The sequence below is a fragment of the Electrophorus electricus genome, chromosome 15 (assembly GCF_041902795.1).
Source record: "Electrophorus electricus isolate QZ-2024a chromosome 15, ASM4190279v1, whole genome shotgun sequence".
In the NCBI taxonomy this organism is placed as follows: Eukaryota; Metazoa; Chordata; class Actinopteri; order Gymnotiformes; family Gymnotidae; genus Electrophorus; species Electrophorus electricus.
In genome coordinates, this window is record NC_137511.1 from 22,983,313 (window position 1) to 22,996,977 (window position 13,665).

Here is a 13,665-nt window from a genome sequence, read left to right on the forward strand (position 1 = left end):
TCTTCTTATTATGCATTCCCTTTTAGTCTAAAACACAATCTCTTGCCCTGAAACAGTGTTTAAGCTATTCAATTTGGTTAAAAACAAGATGTCTTGCTCTGAAACAGTGTATAAGCTGATTACAATGCATAGAAGCCCTGTTTCTTTGTGGTTAGAGGTGTACAAACAGAGTTGCAATTACTTTAAATTGTCATATAACAAACACCTTGTTTCTCCCCTGTATAAACTCTTTTCACTTGAAATATGTGTTTTCTTAGGATATTGTAAGTTGTTCAGTTTGGTTAAAAACAATATTTCTTGCTCTGAAACTATGTATAAGCCTATTATAATGCGTGGAAACGCTGCCTCCTTGTGGTTAGAGGTGTAAAAAAAGACTTGCAATTACTTTCAAGGGTCACATTAGAACCATGTTAAAACAACTTGTTCTCCCCTGGATAAACTCTTTTCACTTGAAATATGTTTTCTTAGGATATTGTAAGTTATTCAGTTTGGTTAAAAACAAGATGTCTTGCCCTGAAACAGTGTTTAAGGTGAATACAAAGCTGTTTCATAGTGTCAAAAAGGTAAAGAACATAGTTTCAAAGTAAAGATTCTTCTTATAATGCATTCCCTTTTAGTCTAAAACACAATCTCTTGCCCTGCAACAGTGTTTAAGGTGAATACAAAGCTGTTTCATAGTGTGAAAAAGGTAAAGAACATAGTTTCAAAGTAAAGATTCTTCTTATAATGCATTCCCTTTTAGTCTAAAACACAATCTCTTGCCCTGAAACAGTGTTTAAGGTGAATACAAAGCTGTTTCATAGTGTGAAAAATGTAAAGAACATAGTTTCAAAGTAAAGATTCTTCTTATAATGCATTCCCTTTGTCTAAAACACAATCTCTTGCCCTGAAACAGTGTTTAAGGTGAATACAAAGCTGTTTCATAGTGTTAAAAAGGTAAAGAACAGAGTTTCAAAGTAAAGATTCTTCTTATAATGCATTCCCTTTTAGTCTAAAACACAATCTCTTGCCCTGCAATAGTGTTTATGGTGAATACAAAGCTGTTTCATAGTGTGAAAAAGGTAAAGAACATAGTTTCAAAGTAAAGATTCTTCTTATAATGCATTCCCTTTTAGTCTAAAACACAATCTCTTGCCCTGAAACAGTGTTTAAGGTGAATACAAAGCTGTTTCATAGTGTTAAAAAGGTAAAGAACAGAGTTTCAAAGTAAAGATTCTTCTTATAATGCATTCCCTTTTAGTCTAAAACACAATCTCTTGCCCTGAAACAGTGTTTAAGGTGAATACAAAGCTGTTTCATAGTGTTAAAAAGGTAAAGAACAGAGTTTCAAAGTAAAGATTCTTCTTATAATGCATTCCCTTTTAGTCTAAAACACAATCTCTTGCCCTGAAACAGTGTTTAAGGTGAATACAAAGCTGCTTCATAGTGTTAAAAAGGTAAAGAAAAGAGTTTCAAAGTAAAGATTCTTCTTATTATGCATTCCCTTTTAGTCTAAAACACAATCTCTTGCCCTGAAACAGTGTTTAAGGTGAATACAAAGCTGTTTCATAGTGTTAAAAAGGTAAAGAACAGAGTTTCAAAGTAAAGATTCTTCTTATAATGCATTCCCTTTTAGTCTAAAACACAATCTCTTGCCCTGCAACAGTGTTTAAGGTGAATACAAAGCTGTTTCATAGTGTCAAAAAGGTAAAGAACATAGTTTCAAAGTAAAGATTCTTCTTATAATGCATTCCCTTTTAGTCTAAAACACAATCTCTTGCCCTGCAACAGTGTTTAAGGTGAATACAAAGCTGTTTCATAGTGTCAAAAAGGTAAAGAACATAGTTTCAAAGTAAAGATTCTTCTTATAATGCATTCCCTTTTAGTCTAAAACACAATCTCTTGCCCTGAAACAGTGTTTAAGGTGAATACAAAGCTGTTTCATAGTGTGAAAAATGTAAAGAACATAGTTTCAAAGTAAAGATTCTTCTTATAATGCATTCCCTTTGTCTAAAACACAATCTCTTGCCCTGAAACAGTGTTTAAGGTGAATACAAAGCTGTTTCATAGTGTTAAAAAGGTAAAGAACAGAGTTTCAAAGTAAAGATTCTTCTTATAATGCATTTCCTTTTAGTCTAAAACACAATCTCTTGCCCTGCAATAGTGTTTATGGTGAATACAAAGCTGTTTCATAGTGTGAAAAAGGTAAAGAACATAGTTTCAAAGTAAAGATTCTTCTTATAATGCATTCCCTTTTAGTCTAAAACACAATCTCTTGCCCTGAAACAGTGTTTAAGGTGAATACAAAGCTGTTTCATAGTGTTAAAAAGGTAAAGAACAGAGTTTCAAAGTAAAGATTCTTCTTATAATGCATTCCCTTTTATTCTAAAACACAATCTCTTGCCCTGAAACAGTGTTTAAGGTGAATACAAAGCTGTTTCATAGTGTTAAAAAGGTAAAGAACAGAGTTTCAAAGTAAAGATTCTTCTTATAATGCATTCCCTTTTAGTCTAAAACACAATCTCTTGCCCTGAAACAGTGTTTAAGGTGAATACAAAACTGCTTCATAGTGTTAAAAAGGTAAAGAACAGAGTTTCAAAGTAAAGATTCTTCTTATAATGCATTCCCTTTTAGTCTAAAACACAATCTCTTGCCCTGCAACAGTGTTTAAGGTGAATACAAAGCTGTTTCATAGTGTCAAAAAGGTAAAGAACATAGTTTCAAAGTAAAGATTCTTCTTATAATGCATTCCCTTTTAGTCTAAAACACAATCTCTTGCCCTGAAACAGTGTATAAGCTATTCAATTTGGTTAAAAACAAGATGTCTTGCTCTGAAACAGTGTATAAGCTGATTACAATGCATAGAAGCCCTGTTTCTTTGTGGTTAGAGGTGTACAAACAGAGTTGCAATTACTTTAAATTGTCATATAACAAACACCTTGTTTCTCCCCTGTATAAACTCTTTTCACTTGAAATATGTGTTTTCTTAGGATATTGTAAGTTGTTCAGTTTGGTTAAAAACAATATTTCTTGCTCTGAAACTATGTATAAGCCTATTATAATGCGTGGAAACGCTGCCTCCTTGTGGTTAGAGGTGTAAAAAAAGACTTGCAATTACTTTCAAGGGTCACATTAGAACCATGTTAAAACAACTTGTTCTCCCCTGGATAAACTCTTTTCACTTGAAATATGTGTTTTCTTAGGATATTGTAAGTTATTCAGTTTGGTTAAAAACAAGATGTCTTGCCCTGAAACAGTGTTTAAGGTGAATACAAAGCTGTTTCATAGTGTTAAAAAGGTAAAGAACAGAGTTTCAAAGTAAAGATTCTTCTTATAATGCATTCCCTTTTAGTCTAAAACACAATCTCTTGCCCTGAAACAGTGTTTAAGGTGAATACAAAGCAGCTTCATAGTGTTAAAAAGGTAAAGAACAGAGTTTCAAAGTAAAGATTCTTCTTATAATGCATTCCCTTTTAGTCTAAAACACAATCTCTTGCCCTGAAACAGTGTTTAAGGTGAATACAAAACTGCTTCATAGTGTTAAAAAGGTAAAGAACAGAGTTTCAAAGTAAAGATTCTTCTTATTATGCATTCCCTTTTAGTCTAAAACACAATCTCTTGCCCTGAAACAGTGTTTAAGCTATTCAATTTGGTTAAAAACAAGATGTCTTGCTCTGAAACAGTGTATAAGCTGATTACAATGCATAGAAGCCCTGTTTCTTTGTGGTTAGAGGTGTACAAACAGAGTTGCAATTACTTTAAATTGTCATATAACAAACACCTTGTTTCTCCCCTGTATAAACTCTTTTCACTTGAAATATGTGTTTTCTTAGGATATTGTAAGTTGTTCAGTTTGGTTAAAAACAATATTTCTTGCTCTGAAACTATGTATAAGCCTATTATAATGCGTGGAAACGCTGCCTCCTTGTGGTTAGAGGTGTAAAAAAAGACTTGCAATTACTTTCAAGGGTCACATTAGAACCATGTTAAAACAACTTGTTCTCCCCTGGATAAACTCTTTTCACTTGAAATATGTTTTCTTAGGATATTGTAAGTTATTCAGTTTGGTTAAAAACAAGATGTCTTGCCCTGAAACAGTGTTTAAGGTGAATACAAAGCTGTTTCATAGTGTCAAAAAGGTAAAGAACATAGTTTCAAAGTAAAGATTCTTCTTATAATGCATTCCCTTTTAGTCTAAAACACAATCTCTTGCCCTGCAACAGTGTTTAAGGTGAATACAAAGCTGTTTCATAGTGTGAAAAAGGTAAAGAACATAGTTTCAAAGTAAAGATTCTTCTTATAATGCATTCCCTTTTAGTCTAAAACACAATCTCTTGCCCTGAAACAGTGTTTAAGGTGAATACAAAGCTGTTTCATAGTGTGAAAAATGTAAAGAACATAGTTTCAAAGTAAAGATTCTTCTTATAATGCATTCCCTTTGTCTAAAACACAATCTCTTGCCCTGAAACAGTGTTTAAGGTGAATACAAAGCTGTTTCATAGTGTTAAAAAGGTAAAGAACAGAGTTTCAAAGTAAAGATTCTTCTTATAATGCATTCCCTTTTAGTCTAAAACACAATCTCTTGCCCTGCAATAGTGTTTATGGTGAATACAAAGCTGTTTCATAGTGTGAAAAATGTAAAGAACATAGTTTCAAAGTAAAGATTCTTCTTATAATGCATTCCCTTTGTCTAAAACACAATCTCTTGCCCTGAAACAGTGTTTAAGGTGAATACAAAGCTGTTTCATAGTGTTAAAAAGGTAAAGAACAGAGTTTCAAAGTAAAGATTCTTCTTATAATGCATTCCCTTTTAGTCTAAAACACAATCTCTTGCCCTGCAATAGTGTTTATGGTGAATACAAAGCTGTTTCATAGTGTGAAAAAGGTAAAGAACATAGTTTCAAAGTAAAGATTCTTCTTATAATGCATTCCCTTTTAGTCTAAAACACAATCTCTTGCCCTGAAACAGTGTTTAAGGTGAATACAAAGCTGTTTCATAGTGTTAAAAAGGTAAAGAACAGAGTTTCAAAGTAAAGATTCTTCTTATAATGCATTCCCTTTTAGTCTAAAACACAATCTCTTGCCCTGAAACAGTGTTTAAGGTGAATACAAAGCTGTTTCATAGTGTTAAAAAGGTAAAGAACAGAGTTTCAAAGTAAAGATTCTTCTTATAATGCATTCCCTTTTAGTCTAAAACACAATCTCTTGCCCTGAAACAGTGTTTAAGGTGAATACAAAGCTGTTTCATAGTGTTAAAAAGGTAAAGAACAGAGTTTCAAAGTAAAGATTCTTCTTATAATGCATTCCCTTTTATTCTAAAACACAATCTCTTGCCCTGAAACAGTGTTTAAGGTGAATACAAAGCTGTTTCATAGTGTTAAAAAGGTAAAGAACAGAGTTTCAAAGTAAAGATTCTTCTTATAATGCATTCCCTTTTAGTCTAAAACACAATCTCTTGCCCTGCAACAGTGTTTAAGGTGAATACAAAGCTGTTTCATAGTGTCAAAAAGGTAAAGAACATAGTTTCAAAGTAAAGATTCTTCTTATAATGCATTCCCTTTTAGTCTAAAACACAATCTCTTGCCCTGAAACAGTGTTTAAGGTGAATACAAAGCTGTTTCATAGTGTGAAAAATGTAAAGAACATAGTTTCAAAGTAAAGATTCTTCTTATAATGCATTCCCTTTTAGTCTAAAACACAATCTCTTGCCCTGAAACAGTGTTTAAGGTGAATACAAAGCTGTTTCATAGTGTTAAAAAGGTAAAGAACAGAGTTTCAAAGTAAAGATTCTTCTTATAATGCATTCCCTTTTAGTCTAAAACACAATCTCTTGCCCTGAAACAGTGTTTAAGGTGAATACAAAGCTGTTTCATAGTGTTAAAAAGGTAAAGAACAGAGTTTCAAAGTAAAGATTCTTCTTATAATGCATTCCCTTTTAGTCTAAAACACAATCTCTTGCCCTGCAATAGTGTTTATGGTGAATACAAAGCTGTTTCATAGTGTGAAAAAGGTAAAGAACATAGTTTCAAAGTAAAGATTCTTCTTATAATGCATTCCCTTTTAGTCTAAAACACAATCTCTTGCCCTGAAACAGTGTTTAAGGTGAATACAAAGCTGTTTCATAGTGTTAAAAAGGTAAAGAACAGAGTTTCAAAGTAAAGATTCTTCTTATAATGCATTCCCTTTTATTCTAAAACACAATCTCTTGCCCTGAAACAGTGTTTAAGGTGAATACAAAGCTGTTTCATAGTGTTAAAAAGGTAAAGAACAGAGTTTCAAAGTAAAGATTCTTCTTATAATGCATTCCCTTTTAGTCTAAAACACAATCTCTTGCCCTGAAACAGTGTTTAAGGTGAATACAAAACTGCTTCATAGTGTTAAAAAGGTAAAGAACAGAGTTTCAAAGTAAAGATTCTTCTTATAATGCATTCCCTTTTAGTCTAAAACACAATCTCTTGCCCTGCAACAGTGTTTAAGGTGAATACAAAGCTGTTTCATAGTGTCAAAAAGGTAAAGAACATAGTTTCAAAGTAAAGATTCTTCTTATAATGCATTCCCTTTTAGTCTAAAACACAATCTCTTGCCCTGAAACAGTGTATAAGCTATTCAATTTGGTTAAAAACAAGATGTCTTGCTCTGAAACAGTGTATAAGCTGATTACAATGCATAGAAGCCCTGTTTCTTTGTGGTTAGAGGTGTACAAACAGAGTTGCAATTACTTTAAATTGTCATATAACAAACACCTTGTTTCTCCCCTGTATAAACTCTTTTCACTTGAAATATGTGTTTTCTTAGGATATTGTAAGTTGTTCAGTTTGGTTAAAAACAATATTTCTTGCTCTGAAACTATGTATAAGCCTATTATAATGCGTGGAAACGCTGCCTCCTTGTGGTTAGAGGTGTAAAAAAAGACTTGCAATTACTTTCAAGGGTCACATTAGAACCATGTTAAAACAACTTGTTCTCCCCTGGATAAACTCTTTTCACTTGAAATATGTGTTTTCTTAGGATATTGTAAGTTATTCAGTTTGGTTAAAAACAAGATGTCTTGCCCTGAAACAGTGTTTAAGGTGAATACAAAGCTGTTTCATAGTGTTAAAAAGGTAAAGAACAGAGTTTCAAAGTAAAGATTCTTCTTATAATGCATTCCCTTTTAGTCTAAAACACAATCTCTTGCCCTGAAACAGTGTTTAAGGTGAATACAAAGCAGCTTCATAGTGTTAAAAAGGTAAAGAACAGAGTTTCAAAGTAAAGATTCTTCTTATTATGCATTCCCTTTTAGTCTAAAACACAATCTCTTGCCCTGAAACAGTGTTTAAGGTGAATACAAAGCTGTTTCATAGTGTTAAAAAGGTAAAGAACAGAGTTTCAAAGTAAGGATTCTTCTTATAATGCATTCCCTTTTAGTCTAAAACACAATCTCTTGCCCTGCAACAGTGTTTAAGGTGAATACAAAGCTGTTTCATAGTGTCAAAAAGGTAAAGAACATAGTTTCAAAGTAAAGATTCTTCTTATAATGCATTCCCTTTTAGTCTAAAACACAATCTCTTGCCCTGCAACAGTGTTTAAGGTGAATACAAAGCTGTTTCATAGTGTCAAAAAGGTAAAGAACATAGTTTCAAAGTAAAGATTCTTCTTATAATGCATTCCCTTTTAGTCTAAAACACAATCTCTTGCCCTGCAATAGTGTTTAAGGTGAATACAAAGCTGTTTCATAGTGTGAAAAAGGTAAAGAACATAGTTTCAAAGTAAAGATTCTTCTTATAATGCATTCCCTTTTAGTCTAAAACACAATCTCTTGCCCTGAAACAGTGTTTAAGGTGAATACAAAGCTGTTTCATAGTGTAAAAAAGGTAAAGAACAGAGTTTCAAAGTAAAGATTCTTCTTATAATGCATTCCCTTTTATTCTAAAACACAATCTCTTGCCCTGAAACAGTGTTTAAGGTGAATACAAAGCTGTTTCATAGTGTTAAAAAGGTAAAGAACAGAGTTTCAAAGTAAAGATTCTTCTTATAATGCATTCCCTTTTAGTCTAAAACACAATCTCTTGCCCTGAAACAGTGTTTAAGGTGAATACAAAACTGCTTCATAGTGTTAAAAAGGTAAAGAACAGAGTTTCAAAGTAAAGATTCTTCTTATTATGCATTCCCTTTTAGTCTAAAACACAATCTCTTGCCCTGAAACAGTGTTTAAGCTATTCAATTTGGTTAAAAACAAGATGTCTTGCTCTGAAACAGTGTATAAGCTGATTACAATGCATAGAAGCCCTGTTTCTTTGTGGTTAGAGGTGTACAAACAGAGTTGCAATTACTTTAAATTGTCATATAACAAACACCTTGTTTCTCCCCTGTATAAACTCTTTTCACTTGAAATATGTGTTTTCTTAGGATATTGTAAGTTGTTCAGTTTGGTTAAAAACAATATTTCTTGCTCTGAAACTATGTATAAGCCTATTATAATGCGTGGAAACGCTGCCTCCTTGTGGTTAGAGGTGTAAAAAAAGACTTGCAATTACTTTCAAGGGTCACATTAGAACCATGTTAAAACAACTTGTTCTCCCCTGGATAAACTCTTTTCACTTGAAATATGTTTTCTTAGGATATTGTAAGTTATTCAGTTTGGTTAAAAACAAGATGTCTTGCCCTGAAACAGTGTTTAAGGTGAATACAAAACTGCTTCATAGTGTTAAAAAGGTAAAGAACAGAGTTTCAAAGTAAAGATTCTTCTTATTATGCATTCCCTTTTAGTCTAAAACACAATCTCTTGCCCTGAAACAGTGTTTAAGCTATTCAATTTGGTTAAAAACAAGATGTCTTGCTCTGAAACAGTGTATAAGCTGATTACAATGCATAGAAGCCCTGTTTCTTTGTGGTTAGAGGTGTACAAACAGAGTTGCAATTACTTTAAATTGTCATATAACAAACACCTTGTTTCTCCCCTGTATAAACTCTTTTCACTTGAAATATGTGTTTTCTTAGGATATTGTAAGTTGTTCAGTTTGGTTAAAAACAATATTTCTTGCTCTGAAACTATGTATAAGCCTATTATAATGCGTGGAAACGCTGCCTCCTTGTGGTTAGAGGTGTAAAAAAAGACTTGCAATTACTTTCAAGGGTCACATTAGAACCATGTTAAAACAACTTGTTCTCCCCTGGATAAACTCTTTTCACTTGAAATATGTTTTCTTAGGATATTGTAAGTTATTCAGTTTGGTTAAAAACAAGATGTCTTGCCCTGAAACAGTGTTTAAGGTGAATACAAAGCTGTTTCATAGTGTCAAAAAGGTAAAGAACATAGTTTCAAAGTAAAGATTCTTCTTATAATGCATTCCCTTTTAGTCTAAAACACAATCTCTTGCCCTGCAACAGTGTTTAAGGTGAATACAAAGCTGTTTCATAGTGTGAAAAAGGTAAAGAACATAGTTTCAAAGTAAAGATTCTTCTTATAATGCATTCCCTTTTAGTCTAAAACACAATCTCTTGCCCTGAAACAGTGTTTAAGGTGAATACAAAGCTGTTTCATAGTGTGAAAAATGTAAAGAACATAGTTTCAAAGTAAAGATTCTTCTTATAATGCATTCCCTTTGTCTAAAACACAATCTCTTGCCCTGAAACAGTGTTTAAGGTGAATACAAAGCTGTTTCATAGTGTTAAAAAGGTAAAGAACAGAGTTTCAAAGTAAAGATTCTTCTTATAATGCATTCCCTTTTAGTCTAAAACACAATCTCTTGCCCTGCAATAGTGTTTATGGTGAATACAAAGCTGTTTCATAGTGTGAAAAAGGTAAAGAACATAGTTTCAAAGTAAAGATTCTTCTTATAATGCATTCCCTTTTAGTCTAAAACACAATCTCTTGCCCTGAAACAGTGTTTAAGGTGAATACAAAGCTGTTTCATAGTGTTAAAAAGGTAAAGAACAGAGTTTCAAAGTAAAGATTCTTCTTATAATGCATTCCCTTTTAGTCTAAAACACAATCTCTTGCCCTGAAACAGTGTTTAAGGTGAATACAAAGCTGTTTCATAGTGTTAAAAAGGTAAAGAACAGAGTTTCAAAGTAAAGATTCTTCTTATAATGCATTCCCTTTTAGTCTAAAACACAATCTCTTGCCCTGAAACAGTGTTTAAGGTGAATACAAAGCTGCTTCATAGTGTTAAAAAGGTAAAGAAAAGAGTTTCAAAGTAAAGATTCTTCTTATTATGCATTCCCTTTTAGTCTAAAACACAATCTCTTGCCCTGAAACAGTGTTTAAGGTGAATACAAAGCTGTTTCATAGTGTTAAAAAGGTAAAGAACAGAGTTTCAAAGTAAAGATTCTTCTTATAATGCATTCCCTTTTAGTCTAAAACACAATCTCTTGCCCTGCAACAGTGTTTAAGGTGAATACAAAGCTGTTTCATAGTGTCAAAAAGGTAAAGAACATAGTTTCAAAGTAAAGATTCTTCTTATAATGCATTCCCTTTTAGTCTAAAACACAATCTCTTGCCCTGCAACAGTGTTTAAGGTGAATACAAAGCTGTTTCATAGTGTCAAAAAGGTAAAGAACATAGTTTCAAAGTAAAGATTCTTCTTATAATGCATTCCCTTTTAGTCTAAAACACAATCTCTTGCCCTGAAACAGTGTTTAAGGTGAATACAAAGCTGTTTCATAGTGTGAAAAATGTAAAGAACATAGTTTCAAAGTAAAGATTCTTCTTATAATGCATTCCCTTTGTCTAAAACACAATCTCTTGCCCTGAAACAGTGTTTAAGGTGAATACAAAGCTGTTTCATAGTGTTAAAAAGGTAAAGAACAGAGTTTCAAAGTAAAGATTCTTCTTATAATGCATTCCCTTTTAGTCTAAAACACAATCTCTTGCCCTGCAATAGTGTTTATGGTGAATACAAAGCTGTTTCATAGTGTGAAAAAGGTAAAGAACATAGTTTCAAAGTAAAGATTCTTCTTATAATGCATTCCCTTTTAGTCTAAAACACAATCTCTTGCCCTGAAACAGTGTTTAAGGTGAATACAAAGCTGTTTCATAGTGTTAAAAAGGTAAAGAACAGAGTTTCAAAGTAAAGATTCTTCTTATAATGCATTCCCTTTTATTCTAAAACACAATCTCTTGCCCTGAAACAGTGTTTAAGGTGAATACAAAGCTGTTTCATAGTGTTAAAAAGGTAAAGAACAGAGTTTCAAAGTAAAGATTCTTCTTATAATGCATTCCCTTTTAGTCTAAAACACAATCTCTTGCCCTGAAACAGTGTTTAAGGTGAATACAAAACTGCTTCATAGTGTTAAAAAGGTAAAGAACAGAGTTTCAAAGTAAAGATTCTTCTTATAATGCATTCCCTTTTAGTCTAAAACACAATCTCTTGCCCTGCAACAGTGTTTAAGGTGAATACAAAGCTGTTTCATAGTGTCAAAAAGGTAAAGAACATAGTTTCAAAGTAAAGATTCTTCTTATAATGCATTCCCTTTTAGTCTAAAACACAATCTCTTGCCCTGAAACAGTGTTTAAGCTATTCAATTTGGTTAAAAACAAGATGTCTTGCTCTGAAACAGTGTATAAGCTGATTACAATGCATAGAAGCCCTGTTTCTTTGTGGTTAGAGGTGTACAAACAGAGTTGCAATTACTTTAAATTGTCATATAACAAACACCTTGTTTCTCCCCTGTATAAACTCTTTTCACTTGAAATATGTGTTTTCTTAGGATATTGTAAGTTGTTCAGTTTGGTTAAAAACAATATTTCTTGCTCTGAAACTATGTATAAGCCTATTATAATGCGTGGAAACGCTGCCTCCTTGTGGTTAGAGGTGTAAAAAAAGACTTGCAATTACTTTCAAGGGTCACATTAGAACCATGTTAAAACAACTTGTTCTCCCCTGGATAAACTCTTTTCACTTGAAATATGTGTTTTCTTAGGATATTGTAAGTTATTCAGTTTGGTTAAAAACAAGATGTCTTGCCCTGAAACAGTGTTTAAGGTGAATACAAAGCTGTTTCATAGTGTTAAAAAGGTAAAGAACAGAGTTTCAAAGTAAAGATTCTTCTTATAATGCATTCCCTTTTAGTCTAAAACACAATCTCTTGCCCTGAAACAGTGTTTAAGGTGAATACAAAGCAGCTTCATAGTGTTAAAAAGGTAAAGAACAGAGTTTCAAAGTAAAGATTCTTCTTATTATGCATTCCCTTTTAGTCTAAAACACAATCTCTTGCCCTGAAACAGTGTTTAAGGTGAATACAAAGCTGTTTCATAGTGTTAAAAAGGTAAAGAACAGAGTTTCAAAGTAAGGATTCTTCTTATAATGCATTCCCTTTTAGTCTAAAACACAATCTCTTGCCCTGCAACAGTGTTTAAGGTGAATACAAAGCTGTTTCATAGTGTCAAAAAGGTAAAGAACATAGTTTCAAAGTAAAGATTCTTCTTATAATGCATTCCCTTTTAGTCTAAAACACAATCTCTTGCCCTGCAACAGTGTTTAAGGTGAATACAAAGCTGTTTCATAGTGTCAAAAAGGTAAAGAACATAGTTTCAAAGTAAAGATTCTTCTTATAATGCATTCCCTTTTAGTCTAAAACACAATCTCTTGCCCTGCAATAGTGTTTAAGGTGAATACAAAGCTGTTTCATAGTGTGAAAAAGGTAAAGAACATAGTTTCAAAGTAAAGATTCTTCTTATAATGCATTCCCTTTTAGTCTAAAACACAATCTCTTGCCCTGAAACAGTGTTTAAGGTGAATACAAAGCTGTTTCATAGTGTAAAAAAGGTAAAGAACAGAGTTTCAAAGTAAAGATTCTTCTTATAATGCATTCCCTTTTATTCTAAAACACAATCTCTTGCCCTGAAACAGTGTTTAAGGTGAATACAAAGCTGTTTCATAGTGTTAAAAAGGTAAAGAACAGAGTTTCAAAGTAAAGATTCTTCTTATAATGCATTCCCTTTTAGTCTAAAACACAATCTCTTGCCCTGAAACAGTGTTTAAGGTGAATACAAAGCAGCTTCATAGTGTTAAAAAGGTAAAGAACAGAGTTTCAAAGTAAAGATTCTTCTTATTATGCATTCCCTTTTAGTCTAAAACACAATCTCTTGCCCTGAAACAGTGTTTAAGGTGAATACAAAGCTGTTTCATAGTGTTAAAAAGGTAAAGAACAGAGTTTCAAAGTAAGGATTCTTCTTATAATGCATTCCCTTTTAGTCTAAAACACAATCTCTTGCCCTGCAACAGTGTTTAAGGTGAATACAAAGCTGTTTCATAGTGTCAAAAAGGTAAAGAACATAGTTTCAAAGTAAAGATTCTTCTTATAATGCATTCCCTTTTAGTCTAAAACACAATCTCTTGCCCTGCAACAGTGTTTAAGGTGAATACAAAGCTGTTTCATAGTGTTAAAAAGGTAAAGAACAGAGTTTCAAAGTAAAGATTCTTCTTATAATGCATTCCCTTTTAGTCTAAAACACAATCTCTTGCCCTGAAACAGTGTTTAAGGTGAATACAAAGCAGCTTCATAGTGTTAAAAAGGTAAAGAACAGAGTTTCAAAGTAAAGATTCTTCTTATTATGCATTCCCTTTTAGTCTAAAACACAATCTCTTGCCCTGAAACAGTGTTTAAGGTGAATACAAAGCTGTTTCATAGTGTTAAAAAGGTAAAGAACAGAGTTTCAAAGTAAGGATTCTTCTTATAATGCATTCCCTTTTAGTCTAAAAC